Source organism: Manihot esculenta, chromosome 12, assembly GCF_001659605.2.
Source record: "Manihot esculenta cultivar AM560-2 chromosome 12, M.esculenta_v8, whole genome shotgun sequence".
Taxonomy (NCBI): Eukaryota; Viridiplantae; Streptophyta; class Magnoliopsida; order Malpighiales; family Euphorbiaceae; genus Manihot; species Manihot esculenta.
Window position 1 is genome coordinate 28,905,960 of NC_035172.2, and position 8,338 is coordinate 28,914,297.

Sequence of the window (8,338 nt, forward strand, 5' to 3'; positions counted from 1 at the left end):
ATTGCCCTAGGCAATGCTGGAGGATGGGCGTTCGTGCCCTCATCCTCAGGTGGTACTCCAGTCAATCTTGCTGATCGACGAGTCCCTCTCATCCTGTTTTCTGAAAAAAAAAAAAAACAGTACACATCACAAGCAAACATTAGCATCATATGGTTCATGTGGGCACACATGAACCCGCATCACACATCATAGCATATCATTAATGCACATGCATATAATCATGGCATTTCACATCATCATGTAAGACAGGACTCCACATCCTATCCTAGTGGACATGATCTTCCTATTGTGCTTGACCTTCTATAACATCTATGAGCCCGACACTCTAGGTCCGACCATATGAACCTAGGGCTCTGATACCATTCTGTAACGACCCGAAAATCGGACATCTACCGGCGCTAGGATCCAGGTCGGCTTAAGGCCGCCGAGACCCGTAGCAAGCCTGACATGCAACCTGAAAACTTGTTTAATCCCATACATGATCAACAACATACATAAAAATTAAAACTTTTCTTTCATTCATACACCAAACTCAACCTGTGCATGCACTGAACATCATCATAAATCATAAACATTGGTCTCTCAGTGGGACCTCATCAATGCCCCCAAAGGGTGGCATAACATGAGTTGAGTTGGTTTACATAAGCATTACAAAACCTCTAAGATCATGTATTAAAAGGGATACCATACACATAGGGTCAAGCACAATCTCTAATCCTTAATATCATTACATTACATAACTATTTATAACTTTACAATTTCATCATGTCCATATTCTATCTATTACATATAACGACTTCAATACTCTTGCGGACCTCCTGGTCTACCCTGTATCTGCATACCTAGGGTTAAGGGGAAAGGGGTGAGCTACAAGAGCCCAGTGAGCAGAAAAATAAAACATTTAAAACACATGCTATCATGAAATGCATCACATCACAACTAATCATATCAAGGATGAACTTGTCACCATTTAGCCCTCTACATATTCCAATCATGCCAGGGGCGTAGTGCAGGCCACACCTGGTCTTTCTCTTATGCATAACATAACATTCATAATCCATGGTGCCGGGGGCGTAGTGCAGGCCACGTCCGGTCTTTCTCTTACATAGTGCCAGGGGCGTAGTGCAGGCCACACCTGGACTTCCATACTATATCATCATGTCATAACATATGAGGGCTAATGGATCATTCAACATTCATCCACATCAACAACATATTATGCAATGCAACATATTCGTGATTTCTAATGCAAACAACCTAAAATATCATATGGCATCCGTGATGCATGAAAATGCTCAAAACTGATTTATTTATTTAAAAGCATAAGAGTTATTCCACTCACCTCTGGCTAGCTCTGACACTGACAGAAGCAGCTGACTCACTGCGGAGGTCCTCGGTTCCTCGGGTCCGAACCTACACAGGTGGACTCAAATGAGGGACCAAACAACTAGAACATAGCTCTAAAAACATCCCCCAAAAACTCCCTAAAACACCTTAAAACAATCATGCAAAACATGCAAAGGAAGGCTGAACAGGGCAGGTTCGGCGGCACCTTCGGCGGCCGAAAGTCCCTCCAGAGCCGAAACCCAGGCAGGTTCGGCGGCACCTTCGGCGGCCGAAAGTCCCAGACAGAGATGAAAGTCTCTTTTCGGGGGCAACTTCGGCAGCCGAAAGGCCTGCCTCCCAGGCAGGTTCGGCGGCCGAAAGTCCTTCGGCTGCCGAACCTGGTTTCTGCCAGAGGGCAGAAACTTGGTTCCCTTTGTACAACAACCTCTCCTTCTCATTCCAACATGCATATAACTCATTCAAATCATGCAAATAAACATACATTGGCTCCTAGGGGCTTCAAACTATCTTAAACCCCAACTACAACACACAACAACAACACATTGCTCAAAATCACCATATAAGCTCATAAACCTAACCATAAGCTAAACATGCATTCTACCTCATAGATCTTACATAAAACTTACTTAAAACATGCAATGAGCTTAAGATCGGCTCTTACCTCTTGAAGATCGAGAGAGAGACGACCTAAACTCGGAGATGGGAGAGATTTGAGTTCTTGGACCTCAAAGCTCCAAAACTTGCTCAAAACTTGAAAATCTTCAAAACAAGATGAAAACTTGTGAAAATCATGAAAGATTTGAAGGAAAAGCTCAAAGATTGGTGAGGAACGGTGGAGAGCTCACCTTGGCCGACAATGGGGAGAAAACTCGCCCGTTTTCGGCTAAGGGACCCTTTTATAGTGGCTGGCCAGGCCACGTTCGGGGGCCGAACGTGCCTCCGCATGCATGCCATGTTCGGCGGCCGAACTTGAGGTTCGGCGGCCGAACCTGGACTTCCCTCACTTATGCCTTTGGGGGCCTAAGGCACACCCGAAATGCCTGCATGTTCGGCGGCCGAACTTTGAGTTTCTGCGGCCGAACCTGAGTTTTCCTCCAAGGTTGTTTTCATGCAAAAACTCATTTCCTTTTCACTTAAAACCATGGAAAACATTAAAATATTTTATGAAAACATGTTTCTACCCTTCTAGGGGCTTCCAACATCCGAGATTCCACCGGACGGTAGGAATTTCGATACCGGAGTCTAGCCGGGTATTACACAGATAAACTCAAATGAGGGACCAAACTAGCTTATGCATAACTCTATTAGACTCCCCAAGAATCCCCTTAAACTCACTCAAACAGCTATACAAAGCATGCAAAAGAAAGCTGGACAGAACACTTTCGGCGGCAGGTTCGGCGGCCGAAAGTCCTCTCCAGAGACGAAACTCATGCACCTTCGGCGGCCGAATCTCAACTTTCGGCAGCCGAACCCTTTCGGGGGCTAGTTTCGGAGGCTGAAAGGCACTCCAGAGACGAAAGTCTCTAACCTTCGGCGGCACCTTCGGCGGCCGAACTCCCCTCCAGAGCCGGGGCAAGTTTGGGCAGCCGAAACCACCTCCTCATGGGTTCGGCGGCCGAATGTACCTTCGGCGGCCGAACCTGAGTTCATCCGCAAGGCAGAAACTTGCTCTGCCTCTCGCCAAAAACAGAAAACTCTCCCAATCTCAAACACCTCAATCCCTCAACATGCATATACCCAAGTATATGCTCAAAGGGGTCAGAAACTGCTGTAAAACCCCAAACACACAACACACACAACACATAAACAAGCTTTACTCACAAAATCATCAAAACCTCAGAAATAAACCTATTCATGCAACTCTCCCCCAAAACCTCATAAAACCTTCAGAAAACATAAAAACAAGCTCAGGATCTTCACTTACCTCTTGAAACCAAGAAGATGAACGATCCTAACGTGGAGTTTTGGAGCAACTCTCCTTCAACCTCTCCAACATGCACAACTTTGTGTTTTTAGCTCAAAACCTTCAAAATCCATAAAAACTCAATCAAATCTTTGCATGATTTAATGAAACCATGAAGAAAACTCTCAAAAGGACAGGGTCTCACCTCAGCAAGTCAAAGAAACGGAGATCTTATCGTTTCAACCGACTGAGGGCCTTTTATAGGTGGCTGGCCAGACCACCTTCGGCGGCCACACGTGAAACCGAAAGCCATGCATGTTCGGCGGCCGAACCTGGCTTTTCTGCCTTGGTTCATTTCACTCAAAACCTCATTTCCTTATGCTTTAAAACTATGAAACATACCAAAACATTTTAGAAAAACAAAAATCTAACCCTTCTAGAGACTTTTGGCATCCTGAACTCCACCGGAAAGTAGAATTCCGATGTCGGACTCTAGCCGGGTATTACATTCTCCCCCCCTTAAGAACATTCATCCTCGAATGTTCCGAAAACAAACAAGAAACACATAAAAAGGAGGAAACTTACCTCAAAACAGATATGGATACTGCTGAAGCATAGACTCCCGCGTCTCCCACGTACACTCTTCTAAATTATGGTGGTTCCATAGGACTTTCACCATTGGGATCTCTTTGTTCCTTAGCTGTCTGATCTGTGTGTCCAGAATCCGCACTGGCTGCTCTATATAGGTGAGATCTGTAAGAATCTCCACCTCAGGCTCACTCAGAACCTGATTTGGATCTGACACAAACTGCCGTAGCATAGAAACATGAAATACCGGGTGAATTCTCTCCATAGAAGCAGGTAAATCCAGCTTATACGACACATTTCCGATCCTCTGCAGAATCTCAAAGGGTCTAATGTACCGTGGAGCTAATTTACCCTTTGTAACAGCCAGGACGTGATCCCCGGCACTGTTACCGTTCACGGCCCAGGGCTATCCCTCGCCTGGCCTCTTGCCACCTCGGGCTTTCCACTAGCGTCGTGAACAGCTCTTAACATCCATTCACCCTCACGGGTTCCTGGCAGGATTTGTCCCCTTGGGTTCTTGCATCGAATGCATCCTTCCCCAAGTGGATTTGGCCCAAATTTTCCTTTGGAAATTAGGTCGCCTCCCCCACTACTCGAACCCTTTGGTACTCACTCTCACCAGACTATTCCCTTAAAGTGGGAGGTCAAGGGTTCGAGTAGTGGGGGAGGCGACCTAATTTCCAAAGGGAAATTTGGGCCAAATCCACTTGGGGAAGGATGCATTCGATGCAAGAACCCAAGGGGACAAATCCTGCCAGGAACTCGTGAGGGTGAATGGATGTTAAGAGCTATTCACGATGCCAGTGGAAAGCCTGAGGTGGCAAGAGGCCAGGCGAGGGATAGCCCTGGGCTGTGAACCGTAACAGTGTCGGGGTTCACGTCCGGGCTGTTACACCCTTCTTCCCAAAACGAACCACTCCTTTCATTGGAGACACTTTTAGCAATACCCAATTACCTTCCTGGAACTCTAACCGCTTTCCGCGCACGTCTGCATAACTTTTCTGTCTGCTTTGAGCTGTTCTAATCCTCTCTCTGATCATGGACACCACTCTACTGGTAATCTCTACTAACTCTGGCCCTGCAAGAGCCTTCTCGCCTACCTCTTCCTAGCAAACAGGTGATCTGCACTTCCACCCATACAACGCTTCATAAGGAGCCATCCCTATGCTAGCATGATGGCTGTTATTGTAGGCAAACTCCACCAAAGGTAGATGCTGCAGCCAAGAACCGCCAAAGTCTAACACACACATTCGAAGCATATCCTCTATGGTCTGGATGGTCCTCTCTGACTGCCCATCAGTCTGTGGGTGGAAAGCAGTGCTAAAATCCAATCTCGTGCCCATCGCACTCTGCAGACTCCGCCAAAATTTGGAGGTAAACTGAGGTCCTCTGTCTGAGACTATAAACACTGGAACTCCATGTAATCGCACTATCTCATCCAGATAGACCTGTGCCAACTTATCTACAGAATAGTTACTCTGTACTGGAAGAAAATGAGCAGATTTCGTGAGTCTGTCCACAATCACCCATATAGAGTCTATCCTGTTGGACGCTGCCGGTAAGCCCACTACAAAATCCATGGCTATGTTCTCCCATTTCCACTCGGGAATCGGCAGTGGGTTAAGCATTCCAGCAGGTTTCTGATGCTCTAGTTTCACCTTTTGACAAACCTCACAGGCTGTTACGAACTGCGCCACTTCTTTCTTCATGGCTGGCCACCAATAGACCCTTTTCAGATCCTGATACATCTTGGTGGCTCCTGGGTGAACACTATACCGCGCATTATGAGCTTCCCTCATAATGTCTTCCTTCACACTACGACTATCTGGTACACAAAGTCGACTCCCATAGCGAAGGATCCCTTTGCTGTCAAATCTGAACTCTGCACTGTTGCCTGACTGAACAGTCCTGGCAATTTTCATCAACTCTGGGTCCTCGTGCTGTTTCTGCGCTATCTGCTCCAGAAACACAGGTGTCACTCTCATCTGTGCTATCAACGCACCTATACCAGACAACTCTAGCTGTAACCCCTCTTCTAAGAGCTTGTAAAGCTCCATCACGACTGGTCTCCGCGCTGTTGTTATATGGGATAAACTACCTAGTGACTTCCGGCTTAGGGCGTCTGCCACAATATTCGCCTTACCCGGATGATATTGGATCTTACAATCATAATCACTGAGCAATTCTACCCATCTTCTCTGCCTCAAATTCAGCTCTCTCTAGGTCAAGATGTACTGTAAACTCTTGTGATCAGTGAAGATCTCGCATTTAACCCCGTAGAGGTAATGCCGCCACATCTTGAGCGCAAAAATAACTGCTGCCATCTCTAGGTCATGGGTAGGGTAATTCAACTCGTGCTTCTTCAACTGTCTAGAAGCATAAGCAATCACCCTATCACTCTGCATCAAAACACAACCCAATCCCACTTGAGATGCATCACAGAACACTGTGAAATCCTCATTACTGACAGGCAGAGCTAACACTGGTGCTGTTGTCAATCTCCTCTTGAGCTCCTCAAAGCTCTCCTCGCACTGGTCTGACCAGATAAACTTCTGGTTCTTCTGAGTCAGTTTAGTCATAGGAGACGCTATCTTCGAGAAGTTCTGAACGAACCTCCTGTAGTAACCTGCCAGTCCCAGAAAGCTTTTAATCTCAGTCACTGTCGTGGGTCTGGGCCAGTTAGCTACAGCCTCTATCTTTTTGGGATCGACCTCAATACCCTCTGCTGATACTACATGTCCCAAGAAGGAAATGCTCCTTAACCAAAACTCACACTTCGAGAACTTGGCATACAACCCATGCTCTCTCAGTGTCTGCAGAACTATCCTCAGATGCTGGGCATGCTCCTCTGCATCTCTGGAATACACTAAGATATCATCAATGAAAACAATGACAAAGTGATCCAGATACTCGCTGAAAACTCTGTTCATGAGATCCATGAATGCTACAGGGGCGTTAGTCAACCCGAACGGCATCACTAAGAACTCATAATGCCCATATCTGGTCCTGAACGCTGTCTTTGGCACATCTGCCTCTCTGACTCTCAACTGATGATACCCGGATCTCAGATCTATTTTAGAAAAACAACCTGCGCCAGCTAGCTGGTCGAATAGATCATCAATCCTAGGTAGAGGATACCTATTCTTGGTAGTGACCTTGTTCAACTGTCTGTAGTCGATACAAAGTCTGAGGGATCCATCCTTCTTTCTGACAAAGAGCACTGGAGCACCCCAAGGTGAGGTACTAGGGCGGATGAAACCCTTATCTACCAAATCCTGCAACTGCTCTTTCAACTCCTTTAACTCTGCTGGCGCCATCCTGTAGGGAGGAATAGAGATAGGTCTGGTATCAGGCAGCAATTTGATTTCAAACTCTATCTCCCTATCAGGTGGTAGTCCTGGAAGTTCGTCTGGGAAAACATCAAGAAACTCTCGGACTACTGGTACTGTGGCTGGTTCCCTAACCTGACTATCTAGCTCCCTCACATGAGCTAGAAACCCCTGACAACCCCTCCGAAGCAAACGACGAGCTTGAAGGGCTGAAATCAAACCTCTGGGTGTACCCCTCCTGTCTCCTCTGAAGACACACTCTGACCCATCCTGGTCTCTGAGGCTAACTATCTTCTCTCTACAGTCCAAAGTAGCACTATATGCAGATAGCCAATCCATCCCTAGAATGACATCAAAATCTGTCAAGTCTAGAACCACAAGGTCAGCTGGAAGGCATCTACCCTCTATGAACACTGGACTGAAACGACAGACTGACACTGCCACTGATGGGTCACACTTGGGTCCACTGACCCAGAGAGGATACTCTAACTCAGAACTGATCAAACCCAACCTCTCTATGGCTCTCGAAGCAATAAAGGAATGAGAAGCACCGGGGTCCATCAAAGCATACACATCTGAACACCCAATGATGAGATTACCTGACACCACTGTGTTCGACGTGTTAGCCTCCTCCTGTGTCACAGTGAAAATCCATGCTGGGGATACCAGATTTCCACCTCGGGAACCTGCTGCTAAAGTAGAGGCTGCCCCTCTCCCTCTACCTCTGCCACTACTCTGAGGCATGACTGGAGCTGCTGGCTGTACAACTGGCTGTACCACACTGCCTGAACTCATCTGCTGGGATGGTGCAAAAGTCACCTGAGGACAATCCCAAGCAATATGCCCTTCCTGTCCACATCTATAACAAGCTGTAGATCCCAACCGACAAGCTCCTCCATGTGGTCTTCCGCATCTTCTGCATACTGGATAAGCTGTGCCAGAGCTTGAGCCACTACCTATTCCCAGACTAGACTTCGCTTTACTCCAGAACTTGTTCTTTAACCCTTTTGCTCTATCCCATCTCTTACTGCCGGAAGTTCCTGAACCGGGGGCCTTAGAACCCGAAGCCTGTGCCTTTGACTGTTTCTGAATATTGGCACTAGCTTCCATTTTCCTGGCTGCATCCACTATAGAGTGGAAACTCTCCTTCTCTGCTGGAAGAATCAAGGAA